The sequence below is a fragment of the Drosophila suzukii genome, chromosome X, assembly GCF_043229965.1.
Source record: "Drosophila suzukii chromosome X, CBGP_Dsuzu_IsoJpt1.0, whole genome shotgun sequence".
NCBI classification, from domain to species: Eukaryota; Metazoa; Arthropoda; class Insecta; order Diptera; family Drosophilidae; genus Drosophila; species Drosophila suzukii.
The window spans coordinates 13,497,975-13,510,786 of NC_092084.1; the positions used below are offsets into that span (position 1 = coordinate 13,497,975).

General features: G+C 36.2%; 1 protein-coding gene and 1 long non-coding RNA gene across 3 annotated transcripts in view; both read left to right on the forward strand.

Moving 5' to 3' along the window:
- Positions 1–12,812, forward strand: part of nAChRalpha3 (nicotinic Acetylcholine Receptor alpha3) — a 108,494-nt gene that overhangs the window by 7,078 nt on the left and 88,604 nt on the right. The gene's annotated exons all lie outside the window — the stretch shown is intronic.
- LOC118878102 (uncharacterized) lies at positions 7,187–9,170 on the forward strand. 2 transcript variants are annotated; one of them, XR_010655388.2, is made up of 4 exons: positions 7,187–7,392; positions 8,363–8,455; positions 8,520–8,555; positions 8,730–9,170. It is a non-coding gene; the product is annotated as an uncharacterized lncRNA (long non-coding RNA). The 2 variants fall into 2 exon arrangements; XR_005014655.3 differs by having other exon boundaries at positions 7,193–7,392; positions 8,354–8,455.

Here is a 12,812-nt window from a genome sequence, read left to right on the forward strand (position 1 = left end):
TACTTAAACTTTAAACTTTTCAATCGACCCGGCCACTGCGTCCTTGTCTTGCTTCCGCTTTTCCTGCTTTTCCCGCTCCGCTTCTTCCCTCTCATATTTCGCACTTTCCGTGCGGTTTTCAATGTGTTTTCCTCATTTTTTTCCTGCTCGTTGAGGGCGATATTTTCCCTTCTTTTTGGTGGGCCGCAGTCAACGCACAAAATGCGTAAAATAAAAAATTATAATAAATATATATAATTTCGTTTTTTCGTTACTTCCTGCCTGGCTGGCCCCGCCCCCTTTTCGCTGGCATTTTCACTTCCCTTTTGCTGCTTCGGTGGCCGTTTTCCTGATTCGCGTAAACTTTTTAATAGCACTGGAAATTCCTCAAAAAAAAAAAAGCCGCAGGAAGCATTTTGAGATTTGCGATGATGAGGATGGTCCTCCCCTTAGTCTGTATGTGTTTTTGCAAGGAGTGTGCGTGTGTATTTCCTTTTTTTTTGAGGGGGAAAATTTTAAATAATAAGCTCGGCGCATTTTCCACTTGCGTAAGTTGCTTCTTTACAAAAGCAAAAAATCGTGGAGAACCCATTGAAAAAGCTAATTTAACTCAACGGATTAAGTATTTCCATGGGATAGGGAAGGTGGAAATTAAACATTAAGTTTAAGCCTAAGTGGTGGGCTTAATTTTTGTTTAGAAAATCTGTTTAAAATTTTTTAACTTGTTATTATTTGTTATATACCTATAAATAAATATAACTTATTCCTGTATATTTTTGTTGTGGAATGCTTTCCACTTATTTCATTAATGTTAAGCCTAAAAGGTAAGCTTAAATTTTTCTTTTTTAGATCAGTTTAAAATGTATTATTTATTGTTATTTTTAATATATATATAAATATATTTTATTCCTGTCTATTTGTGCCATGAGTAATAACTTCCCCTTATTTCATGCAAATTTAATACATAATATTTCAAAATATTTGCCCAATTTGCGCATACATTTGCACAGTTCACAAAGCCGAAAATATCCACAAATATTTGTTTGCATTTGTTTGTCACCGGTGTTTAATCAGTTTCGGTTCGAACATTTTTCTTAATTTGCTTTTTGCTCTCGTCTTGATATTCCCTCGTTATTTTATTTTATTTGCTCTGCCTTTCGGACATTCATTTGTGTGTAAATTTGTCATTTTATCTGGTTGTGTACACACATATTTCCCATTTGTCACAAGTGTCTAACTGTGATTTCTCGGCTTTTTTGACTTTCATTTGTTTAATTTGCTCCAAAGCTAAATAGTTCAGTTGTATCATTTTCAAAGACTTTTTGTTCGCAGACAATTATACATAAAAATTCAAATACACTTGAAAAGCTTAGGTAAATTGAAAATATATTTTTTATTCTTCTGTCTTTTAGTGAGTGCTTGTGTGATGGCATTTATTGCATTTAAAGAATGTTCGTGAGTGGATTTTATAAAGTCACAGCTGTATATGTGCTAATTTCGGTCTCGGAAAATATACCCCCCCCCATGCGATTTTCAGCCCGATTTTTCCGCTTACTTTTCCGTACTGCTCTTGCCCCATTCGATTCCCCGGACTGCGGCAAAAGTTAACAATGTGCCACACAATAAGGCGACTTTGTCCTCACTCTTTTGCCAGCCCCGCCCACTTTGGTAGCCGCCCGCTTTCATTACCATTTCCTCTTCAATTACCAATGCAGTCAAATGCTCCCTCCCCCCTTTTTTTTTGCATTTTTTTTATTATGGTCAACAGAGTTGCACTAAAAAGTGGTGCTACCGATTTTTCTTTTTTTTTTTTGACTATTTTTTGTGTGCATATATGCTCGGGACCTTTGACTTTGTTGTCTCCTCAACAGCTTTATCCGCTCAACCGTTAATTGAGTTTTGTTTGGGCCCAAAAACTGGGCGTGGCAATTGTGATTTACCCGCCATCGATTCAATCTGCCAGCTGTCACGCTCCAAAAAATAAAAGAAAATATAGCCACGGGGGTCGCATTTTCACTCCAGGGGGGCATACGCTGCGTATACGCAATGAAAACTGAAGATGAGACGAGATGAGCTAATGCCTGCCACTGACAACCGACGATTTATATAGGCATGTTTGCGGGTAGCATATGTAAGAAGCCGCCGAGCTCCTTTAATGTGATTAAGGTTCATTTTCCCCGCCACCTGGGGGCAGGTGGAAAATTGGCTGAGCGCATTTGCAACATCCTTGTTATTTATTTACTCATTTGCCAGCCAATCCTGCGCGAAAATTCAGCATGTAAATCAAGCTGACAGTGCGAATATTTGTAATTTTATATATTTACATTATCCAAAGATTGGCTGGATATAAGACCTTTTTTTGATGGAGATTTATTATTTATACAGTTTTAAATTAATATTAATTGATATGTCGCTTTGGAGGGGTATTATATTGATTTAGTAGCCATATCCATAAATAATGCTTACTTTTAAAAACTCCTCTTATCACTTAATATTAATTAATTCAGAATAGAATACATACAAATGTATTTCTTCTATATTTTTGGTAATAAAAAACCTTTTCATTTCATTTGTTCTATTTTATTTTCTTTATTTATCACTTCCTGTCCCCCATTTGTTAATGGCGGCCTATTTTAATAATAATTCGTTAGTTTAACAATCATAAATTTGTAACGTATGTCCACACTCACGAATTAAACCGGCTTACCCATAAACTAAGAGCAGAACAGAATAGTTCTGGCAAATAAATTCTATCCACATTGAAGTCGAAATATAGTTTTATTCATTTGAAAATTATCTGCCAGCTGCATTTGAGTTGCAATAAATGGGTTTAAATCTGTCGGAAATAAGCTAAATGCAAGAACAAACTCATTTTTTTCGGCTTACAAATGTTCACATTAGGACTGGGGAATGAATTGTGCACAAATTTGTCGATTAAACAAATTCTGGTGAGCCTCTTAAGACCCAGGAAAAGGACAAAGGAAAGTGAAAACAAACATTTGCACATCGACACAACAAAAGGAGCGAGGGAACTATGAAATATGCATAAGGATTGTGCCATTTACAGTCATTTGAATTTGAGTTTCTCCGAAAAGGATTTTCCTCGCCACACACACATTCACACAAAGTCCAATGTCCAAAGTCCTATGTCCAAAGTCCAATGTCCGTTGTCCAGAACAATTATTCAAAATGTATTTACCAAGGCTAAGGATGAGCGACTGGCGCTGAGACGGTGCCTAAGACTAATACCCGGAATCTCAGCTCGGTTAGGGCTAAGAAGCATATGCAAAAACGAATCCTTAGCATAACAAATGCGCCCACTGGCCAAGGATTAAGCAGATACCGAATAAATGTATGTACATAAATGTATACCCACAGCAGTGCTCGAGATAATAGAGTTTGCATATGGTTTCAAAATGGCAAAAACAAAAATGGTGTTAAAAAAGAATTGTTTTCTAATTTTGTTAGGATCTTACTACTTTTAAAACTTTAAAACTCATTTTGTTTGCATTAAAATCTTTCAAAGTTCTGATTAAATGATTCAGCTGAATCCAAAATAATAGAATTTCTGCATGCTTTTAAAACCAAAAAACATTTAAAAATAAAAAAATTGATTATTTGATTATACATATTCCAATTAAATACAGCAATGTTGAAAGTAATAATGTTTGTATATGGTTTTAGAAGTAAAAACCAAAAGTGGTGATAAAAGTAGAAATATTTTTTAAGTGGATCAAACTCTAAAAAATAAAAACATTTAAATTCGATTTAAAATATTCCGATTTAGTACAGCTGTGTTCAAAATAATAGTGCTTCTGTATGTCTTTAAAAGCACAAAATAAAAATGGGCCAACAAGAATGTAAGAAGTTACTATCATTAAATTCTAGCTACTTTCCAAAAACCGTTTAATTTCGATTTTAAATTTTTAAATTAAATGTGTTTCCCAAAAAGAACATAAATTTACCATTCTATGTGACTGCTTATAGGTATCTCTAGGAGCTTTTAGATACAAAATGAGTTCTGGGCATTTGGGGGAATGACTTTCGACTTTTCTGGTGACTATCCTTGAAAGCGGAGCCCGATGACTGGTAGACAAAAGTGTGGCGAACAATGGCAACTCTCTCTTTCTATTTGTTGTGCGCCATCTCTTTTCCCATCTGCCCGATTTTTTGGCAACATTAATCGAAGTTGAAATGCTGAATGGCCTCCGCAAGTCGGCGACCGAAGGAAGGAAGTCAGGGAAGGAAGCACTGTGTGAACCCTGACCAGGGATATGGGGAAAATGAAAAACGAGGTCAGCGAATGACACGGAAAAAAGCTCACCAATTTAGTATTAGTATTATAAAAAAGCAGGATACAAATGTCACATTAAAAATATATTAAAAACCAATAGAACTTAGGCTACAGATTTATAAAGGCCTCAAACTTGGTCCATTCAGTGAGGCATCAAATAGTTATAATAAAAAATAAAAAAACATTTTAATAACATAAAATACTTCTTTTATAACAGAATCGGACTTAAGATCATATAACTAATGTAGTTAAATACATAAAAATGGTTCAACATTGACCAACATTGAAATGAAAAAGGTTTAGATTATTGGATTACGTGTTTGTTTTTCTCTGTGCTGAAAGCAAAGATGGAGGCTTCCAGGAAGTCTTATGATTTATTTGCCTAAACAATTGATATGACTATTTTCCTTTCGACCCCGCCTCCCCCCACCTATCTTCTTCTTCTTCATCCATTTTGGTCGGGGGCGTGGCCAAGACATATTCACGCAACTCTTTTTGAGCCGCAGCAGATGAAAATATGTAAATAGGATTTATGGAAACTTTTAACAGGATTTTCCTGACATATCCCGGAACGGGCGCCAAAGGATGTTGAACCAAACACACACTCACACACACGCGTTCGAATATAAAAACAAATAAACAAACACTCGCACACACACACACTCCCCAAAGCTATCTGTATTTGTAGACACATTTATACAAGTGAGTGAGTCCTGCCTGTGTGCGTGTGAGTGATTGTGCTCGAGTGAGAGTGTATTTGCCTAAATGCGGGCCGAGGGGGGATCGAAAAGTTATAGGTTTTTAGATTTCAGTTTTTAAGTTCGGAACTTTAGAAAAATCATTTTTTCAGATTTTAGATACTTGTTTCTTTGGTAAATTTCTTTTAAAATGAATAATAATTGTGAGAGTTTAAGTAAGTTATAAATTGATGGTAAAATAGTGTTAAAAATAGCATTTTCTTATAAATTTGATATTATCTTAAATCCTTTTTATCTGTGAAATTATTAAAGTATTTATATTGTGATACGTTTTCACCAATATCATTTAGTTTATCCCTTGCATAGTTATCTAGATTTCACTTCGAATCAATATTTTTCGAGTATATAAAATGTACTTTGTGGCACAAAGGCCTTGAAATAAATTTATTTATGTCTTTGTTGAAGTTTTTAAAATAATTTTTATTTTTTTACACTTTTTGCCTTTTAAATGGTTTTATCTTATTAATTTTTACTTTGAAATTATTAAAAATAGCTATATTTTGATAAAATGTTTTAAAAATATTGGTAAGGAATGTCTAAAATATTTCTATAGCCTCTGAGGAACCCTCGTTGACTCGATTCAATTGTGTTGTCTTAGGCGCTTTGCTTAACTGCTCGTCCAACATTCTACGCATCATCGCACCTCATCACTTACCCGCCTCTGTCACTGGGCTCTCATTTTGGTCCACCCTAACAACCCATACTCCCCCCTTAGCCATTCAACCCACTTTAGAATCCGCACTCAACCTGTTTCTGTTTCTCATTTCTGTTGTTTTTTATTTTTTTTTAAATTTTTTCTCTTATTTAGCTTGTGTGCCATTCAAAATGTCTCCACTCGGCTTGTCTTTTTTTGTTTGTCATGTGAAAATTAAGCCGTCGTCTGGCTGAGTTTTCCCCCAAACCTCGGCTATAACTTACTCTACACATCGTCATCATTATAATCATTATCAGCATCCCTAAAAAGCCACTCTCGAGGAACTTCTGTCGCATTGTTGTCCCCAACTCTTGTCAGTTTTGTTGGGTTTTTTGTGCCTTCTCCTTCGACTGTCGACTGTCGGCCGTGTTTTGGTATTTACGCTTTCAATAATTCATGCTTAAGGGATAATCAGGATATGCGTGTATGTAAATTTTGATAATACCATTTTCGAATGCCAAAGGACATTCCATTCCACTATCTCTTTTGCACGCACGCACACAACCATCGAGAGATGTGTTTTCCCTGAATTTTCACACCTTTTTTTTTCCGTTTCTCTCTCTTTGTTTTTGCACGCCCCATTTGCTTGAGGTCCTTTTTCTTTTCTTTTCTTTCACCCAGGGATATTAGTTTTATTCTGGTATCAGCTGAATTGCCGGATTAGACTGGTTAGTGTGGAAGAATCTCTGATTTATTAAGATGATTGTTCACGCCAAAAGGGCGTTTAATTTCAGGAGGCAGTGTCGAGCGGCAGTTTTATCCAGATTTCTATATCTCGCGCGCTCGCACTGCCGTCCGCTCTCCCTCTCCATCTCTCCCCTAAGTCTCCGCTCTGCTCTGGAGCGCTTAAGCTAAGTTAGGCTTAAGCAGTTCTTGTTTCAAAGTGTACTAATAAACACCTACACTCAGGGAAAAACGCCGCGCTAAAAAGAAGTACAAACAGCCTTGACTTAAGAACGATTTAATGCTGAACTTTTTGAGAACGTTCGTACTGAAAAATTCTTAAGTTGAGTACAATTTGGATTCAAATAAGATCAAGCAGAAAAAATTCTTAAATGAAGTACAGAAGTATTCAAATTAAGACTTATAATATTTAGTTCAAGACCGAATAGAACTTAATAATAGCACAAACATTGCTTGGCACGTTTATTTGAAAAAAAAAATTAAGTTCTGGTTAAAAAATTTGGGACAGGTAATAACTGGAAACATCCTTATATACTTGCAATTAATTTAATAAGGTAAAAAAATATTAATTTTTCTCAAAGGGTGTAAAAATCTTCTTCTTCGATAAAGGGCACGATTAGACTATCAAATTATTTGATTTAATAAAAGTTACATACATTTATGGCTAGCATTTTGAAATGCCAATTTAAAAAGATTTTTTTTCATTTTAATGAATGTTAAATTTTAATCGGCTGACCGTAGCTTTTGGATTTCTTGACGTTCTCGCCGTTCTTTCTAAAATCGTGAAACGGTCACACTTGTCATATAAGCGTCTCTATTGACCCAAGCGTTTTCGCGGCACTGTGAATAAAATTGAAGTGAACATACAACATACATAAGTGAAACCAAAAATGATCAAAATGGCTGAAGAAGAATGTGGAGAGGATCCTCTATATAAACTTTTAAAAAAATGGAAATTGAGGAAGTGCATACATTTCTAACAGGTAAGAAAAGCACGCGTTTTTTGGTGCAATTGTAATATTAATATATAGCGGTAAAACATTGTGTGTGTGTATATACACATGTGTGTGAGTGTGTACTTTTTGCGATTCAGAAACGCATTCCTGCCCCATTTGCCTTATAAACTATAAAATATGTCTTAACTTTAAATATGTACATATATAAAGTGTACATAAATACGTTTGTAATAAGCGGTAATAACATTTCCAGAATCTCAGAAATTCTGTAATGGGTTCTTTCTCAAATAACTGTAAGCACGCGTTTCACGCGTAAAAAGAGCATACGTACAAACAAGTGTACATATATAATTTTGCCGATATTCGGCGACATTCCGTTTACATAAAAAAATAGGAATAGAAACGCCGACTAGTGGCGTACTGGTCAGCACAGTTATCAAATTTCGTGGAATTACATTATTTCTTGAAAAAGGTCCAGGTGTGTTTGTATTCATCTTTTTTTGTAAACAGAATGTCGCCGAATATCGGCAAAATTATATATGTACACTTGTTTGTACGTATGCTCTTTTTACGCGTGAAACGCGTGCTTACAGTTATTTGTGAAAGAACCCATTACAGAATTTCTGAGATTCTGGAAATGTTATTACCGCTTATTACAAACGTATTTACATATGTACATTTTATATACATATTTAAAGTTAAGACATATTTTATAATTTATAAAGCAAATAGGGCAGGAATGCGTTTCTGAATCGCAAAAAGTACACACGCACACAAATATGTATATACACACACACACAATGTTTTACCGCTATGTATGAACATTATGTATTACCATTCCGGCTCTTTTAACATAGTTGAGACGCCAGCTAATAATATGTGTATGTTCATAGACTTTAACTCCCTTGTCTATATCATCAATTAAACCTATATTTTTACTTTACTTACATATTTACATAAATTTAATTATTTATGCGCATCAACTTAGCTGCAAAAGGAAACATCGAGCAGCTAAAATACATGAACGCCGATGACATTAGGTCTGCGCATAGAGTTTAGACAAAAACTCTTCAGATGGAAGGAGTCTGAGGTACGTTATTAGCAAAATAGTACATGAATACGGTTTAAAGTATTTTAAATTTGTCAAAATATAGGAACCGCCGCAGCCGCATAATGAAAAAGAAGAAGAGGTCTGTAGAACTTGTTATTTAATACCTAAGCGTAGAAAATGTTGTATTTATTTTGTGATTCACTGTTTTTATACTAATACTAATCATATTTATACCCGCTTTTTTGACAAAGCGAATACTATACCTTTTATTTGTATTATAAATATATAATAATAAACTATTCTAATATAACAGATGCCCAGGACTTCATAACCGCCACATTGCTGAATGCTGTTTTGCCCTCATCAGCCCGCTTCAAGAATGAAGATGGAAAATGTACAAGGAAGGCTACAATACTGGACGCGCAGGAGAGTTTTGTGCTGAGACTAGTAACTATTAATGACTTAGATATTCAATTGGACCGAGTCATAAACAAGAATTACAGTTCGGGTCTTAAATTACAACCTATTATTATTGTAGTTGGTCCTTTCGATTGTGAGATCAACGAATATTTTTTATATTTTGATGAAAATCTAGTAAGTGGCCCACATGTACATATATAAAAGATTATAAGTTGTTTTAGTTATAAGGACAATATTTTTGTACTATGTAATGAAGTAGATTTAATTCGATTTGACAGACATTTTCATTCGTATGAAATCGGTTATCCATCCGACACATTTTGCATTTTAAACATTAATGAAATAACTACTCTCCCTTTGCACTTATATACAATAAACAATGGAAAATCGTATCTTAAATTTAAGTATATATAGAAACTATAAACATGTGAAATAAAATTTAAGCCAAAACAATAGCTTCTTAAGCGTATATAGAAAATGTAAAATAAAAATGTAAAATAAAATGAATATCAAAACAATAGCTTCCTAAGCGTATGTAACAACTGTAAAATAAACATGTACAATAAAATGTAAATCAAAACAATAACTTCCTAAGCGTATAAAAGTTTCTGAAATTGAGTTTTACCATACCTTGTTTTAAGAATGGGGGATCCGGTATTAAGAACTAACAGTTCTTAGGTCTGGCATGATGTGATCTTAATATAATAATTATTCCTGCTTAACTTAAAATGTATATTGTCTTAATTTAAAAATGAAATATTCTTGAACTAAGTATTTTTACTCTAGCTTCAAGAGTATAATTTACTGGGTTTAGTAATTGTTTGTGCTTAAATCAAGCCTAAAATTTTCTTAATTTATATATAAATCGCACTTAATTCAAGTATCTATATGTCTAGACTTAAGAATACTTTATTATTGTTTTGAGAAAGCTCCATACTTGATATTAATCCTCAGCATTCTTAAGTCGTACTGAAACCAAGAATTTGCGGACTTGAAAATTCGTGCTTGAAAGAAGTATTTTGTTCTTTGGTTCTGTATTTTCCATGCTTGGCGAAGTTTTGACACCGAAAATACTAGGTTCAAGCACGAAATACTTGATTTTTTTTCTGAGTGTACGCACGTCGCGAAAAAACCCCAAAAATAATCCCGTGTTTTTTGGGTACCACTCAATCTTGGGGCTTCAATCATTTCATCGATCAAGCCGCACCGCCCCAACATTTTGGTCCTTCGAGCCGGATTTCAAAATCTTTGGACTTTCCTCTCCTGGAGTTTCCTTTGATTTTGTCCCAGCAGGCTTGAAACACTCCAGATAAGTTCCGCTTACTATAATTGCCGGTCATACAGCCAGTTTTTCGAACCCTATTTCGACTAACTTTCTGTATGATATATTGTCTAAATCCAAAAGAGATTAATCCGACGCAACGGCATTTAATATATGTATTTCAATTCCGTTACTTGTGCCCGACAATATTCCAGTTTCCTTTGCCCACAGTTGCACACTTGAAACCATTCCAGTAAATATTTCAGTGCTACTATTCAACGAAAATATTTCTCAAATATATTTTCAATTCCAATTGTGTGTAAAATATAACTCAGCCACAGTAAAAAATTCCCGATCATAAAGATTGTCCTTAAGATTTGCACTCTTTATTTTTTACTGTGTTCCAGCTGCATGTGTATATTTACAAAAACAATCTAATACAGTCCACTCGAACTACTTTTTTCTAATACAGTCCACTCCAACTACTTTTCTCGACCTACAAATACGGCTAAACTATTTCTAAAATTAAAAACAAAGTGACAATATCCACAAATTTACTCCAGCAAATCTTTTGCAATTTAGTTGTGCAGGTGACAAACAAACGCACCGACATACAAACATAAGCGAAGTCTTTCCCATTCCCGCAACGTTATTCTGCTATTCGCACCCCACATATATACATACGTACAGTGTACATACATACGTATACCGTATATCGCCAGTGCACAGTGGGTCAAGAGCTCACAAAAAGTGTTCCTTTCAAACAAACAATATTAAAGTCCGTAATTCCTTACATAAGTACGACCATCCGATGTAATAAATATTTATTGCCTATCCGACAGTGTGACCGTATATATTTTACAATCTTAATTGGTTCCTAAATTCCAATTTGATTCCAATCCGTTTCCTTACATCTGAATTAAAAATCTAAATTATTTAACGTCATGGCAACATCAGTAAAATCCGCTTTAACCCGATTTATGGCCACAGCTGACTGTCTGATCCACTTTGAGGCCACTGTGAACGCTCCAGGTGCTCCTACACCAACGTTATCCGCCTATAAAATCCGTCGCGATCACCTCAATTCCTTGTGGCAAACGGTAAAGGCAGCATACGACATATGCTCCGACTGCATTATAGCTGCAGGCGAGAGCGCCGCAGACACAAAATCCATACTAAAGTCCAAGTATTACCAAACGTACTCCACTTACGAAATATTTGCCGCGCAGCTGATGGAACAAATCCAAAAGGGCTCCTCCCAAATACCTCAAGCTCCAGTAACTCCGTCCCAAAATTCCACGTCTTATGGCTGTCGGCTCCCTCCTATCGACACAGAGGTTTTCTCTGGCGATTATCTTCGCTGGCCGACTTTCCGGGACCTTTTCACGGCAATATACATAGACAATCCTAGTCTAACGCCCGTTGAAAAATTATTCCATTTAAATTCAAAAACAAGTGGCGAAGCTCATTCCATAGTTTCAAGATCCCCACTCACCAATGATGGCTTTCGCTCAGCCTGGAATAACCTAACTGAGCGTTTCGAAAATAAGCGATTGCAGGTGAACAGTCACCTGAAAACACTTTTCAATGTGCAATCCATAGCACAGGAGTCGGGAGCAGCCTTAAAGGAACTTCAACGCACTTTTCAAGGTTGTTTAACTTCCTTAAAATTTTCCGGTGTTAATATTGACAATTGGGACCCTATCCTGGTTTATATGTGCTCGACAAAACTTCCAAAGCTCACTCTCTCATTATGGGAGCAATCCATCCAAAATAAAGCCGAAATTCCTACGTGGCTTGAGCTTGATGCATATTTGACGGAGCGCCATCTAACTCTTGAGGCCGTCGATAGCTTCCGATCTTCCAATTTCCACCACGTCCAGTCCAAAGACACAAATCGAGAGGCAGAATTTCCAAAAATAAATTCCTTCAACACAAGGTTAGTTCCGATAACCAAAGGCTGCGATCTGTGTTCGAAGAAGAACCACCCCGTGCGTATATGTCCACGCTTCCTACAGATGACGGTAGAAGATCGCTTAGCCTATATCCAAAGGAAGCAGTTGTGCTCCAATTGCTTTGCAAGTAGCCATCAATTCCGGGATTGCACAAGCGCTCACAACTGTCTCACTTGCCAAGATCGGCATCACACATTGCTTCATCGAAACAGCGGTCCTACTACTCCGACGATTCCATCCGACCTTCCAAGGCCTGTATCCGCCTCAGTTCCACACATCATTTCGTCCTATTCAACGCAAGTTTCCGTACAAAAAGTTCCTCCTAAGAACACTCCATCCGAATATTGGGTTCCATACCCCGCCTTGGATGGCAGACGTACTCGAGGTATTAAATCCTACCAATGCCGAGTCTGCCAAAAGATCCATCCTCTACGGAAGTGCCACCACTTTCTACGGCTAAGCCCCCAGAATCGGCTTCAGGAAGTACATATCCAGAAGTACTGCTCCAATTGCTTGGCTCACAATCATTCCAAGGACTCCTGCCGCAGTGGTCATCACTGCCACAAGTGTGGAAAGGCCCACCACACTCTCCTACATACGGACGACCGATCTACACTTCCAACATATTCCTGAGCCTACTATCCTGAGGTTCTTGCTACGGGTGTCCTCGCAAGGGGGGGGAGAATGTTCACGCCAAAAGGGCGTTTAATTTCAGGAGGCAGTGTCGAGCGGCAGTTTTATCCAGATTTCTATATCTCGC